The 2,190-nt window shown below is 39.3% G+C and overlaps 1 non-coding gene across 1 annotated transcript; it reads right to left on the bottom strand.

The window, feature by feature from the left end:
- Positions 1 to 578: 578 nt before the first annotated feature.
- LOC150038108 (small nucleolar RNA R71) lies at positions 579 to 685 on the bottom strand. Its single transcript, XR_016528050.1, has one exon. It is a non-coding gene; the product is annotated as a small nucleolar RNA R71 (small nucleolar RNA).
- Positions 686 to 2,190: the final 1,505 nt, after the last annotated feature.

Below are 2,190 nucleotides of genomic sequence, written 5' to 3'. Positions count from 1 at the left end.
ATAACGGTAATTTTTTTTTTAGTTTTCTTTGCAGCTTTCAATCTCTGGCGAATTAGATTCGGAGATTGAAAGAACGTTCCGAAGAATATTGAAAAACAATCGCCAACAACAAGAAGACAGAACTCCAAGAATGGTGGAACAACTGGAAGAGAGGGCCACAAACGCAAATAATATAATGGCCAACCCCATCCTCCTTACGAATGATCGCAATAGACCCATTCGGGATTATGCGTTGCCCAGACTATATGATTTCTCCCCAGGAATCATGAGGCCAGTGTTGGATGGATCGAGGTTTGAAATGAAACTGGCTATGTTGCAAATGATTCAAACGGCCGGACAGTTTGGTGGAATGCATGGCGAAGATCCGCACGCCCCATCTTCGGAGTTTCATTGAGATCTGCAACACGTTTTTGTTCTCTAACATCTCCACTAAGGAGGTTCGATTAACATTGTTTCCGTTTTCATTGTGCGACCAAGCACGAAAATGGGCTTATTCTCTCGAACCAGGGGAGATTACATCTTGGGAACAAGTAGTCGAGAAGTTCATGAAGAAGTACTTCCCTCTGACGAAGAACGCCAGAAGAAGGAAGTTGATCACCAATTTTGAACAGGATATTGACGAATTGCTTAGCGATGCCTGGGTGAGGTTTAAGAGGCTGGTAAGAGATTGCCCACATAATGGCTTACCAGATTGTTTACAGATGGAGATTTTCTACAAAGAACTGAACCCAGCACCGCAGACGGTTGCCAACGCAGCAGCAGCTGGTGGTCTGCTCGATAAAACGTATGACGAGGCCAAAAATATACTTGATCACATTTCAAAAAATCACGAGGACTGGCGAGAAAGCGATCAAAGATTAAGAATTAAAGATAGTGACGCAAATAATTGGGCCATCGCATCCCTACAAACCCAAATGAACACGATGATGAGTTTGATACAAGTCATTGAAGGATCTCATACCGAGAGTTCCATGAGCGGGTTTAGATTACTCCGATTTTACAATGACTGAAACACAAAACACATACATTCCACACAAATGATTATGCATATAAAACTAATTATCGGCATGCTCAGAATATAGTAATTAACAAGAAAAGGGTTCATACTAGTTAAAGACTCCCTTTACACTTCTGAACCTAATGCAGCGGAAAACCTCCAACAGATCTACCAGCACCTTGCGAGTATGTCGACTGCAATAGAATGATCAGAACGCACACGAACATTGCCACGGGGATGACACCACCACAAGAGAAAGTTCGGTATCCTCGATGCCAAAAACCCAAAAAGTGGACTTTGGTGAGTTTAGTAGAGGACGGAGGAGAACGCGTCGTGTAGACGATAAGCAAGTGGGAGATGAAACTCTGCTATCGTATAGCGAAAATGCTTATCGTATAATAGAGCTACACGATTGTGTATGAAAGACCGAACCATCGTTTAGTAAAAACGTGTATGATCATTTGGAGAAAACGTGAGGCAGACGATCGTTTAGACTGATGAGTTTCTATCGTATAGGCTCTCGTGATCGCTTTCACAGAATCTTTTGGGTGCGAACAATAATACGAATGCACAATTAATTAAAAATGAAAACGATTTTCATTGTTTTAATCCGCTGGTTACCATAACCATCGCAGTCCACTTCCCATGTCCGAACGTGGAAAAATTTGTTATTTATCATATAATTAATGAAATTGTTTAATAAATAAATATAATGATATTAAATTTATATCTTATAGTTTGATATCATATATCTACTATAGTATTTTCTCCTCTACTTGATATAAATCATATTTATATCTAAGTATTTCCAAAATAATGTATCTCATACATTTAGCCAATTATATCATGTATAATTAACCAATCCAATTATATCATATATAATTGAACTTCCTCATGTCAATTTGAACATTTCAAATTAACGCAAACACTAGTTCTCAACTTTATCCAAGCTACCAAGGTGACCTAATGGACCTGTGGCTCGAAGCTCCAAAGGTACATGAATAGCTGACTAAACTCTTTAGTCACGAGATCTACAGTCCGTTAACTATCAATGATTCCACTAAAGACCAACAGCTGAACCCTTCTTACTATAGATATATTTCTGTGTCCATCGGATATAACCAATCATGAGTACAATGACCCTTCACAGATGCTCGTAAGTACAGCTGGCTAATTTAACGTTTTGCCCTTGT

This window comes from Benincasa hispida, chromosome 2 (genome assembly GCF_027475165.1).
Source record: "Benincasa hispida cultivar pf3 chromosome 2, pf3_genome.v1.1, whole genome shotgun sequence".
NCBI classification, from domain to species: domain Eukaryota; kingdom Viridiplantae; phylum Streptophyta; class Magnoliopsida; order Cucurbitales; family Cucurbitaceae; genus Benincasa; species Benincasa hispida.
The sequence above is the reverse complement of the archived record's forward strand: the minus strand, read 5'-3'. Positions and strand labels throughout refer to the sequence as shown.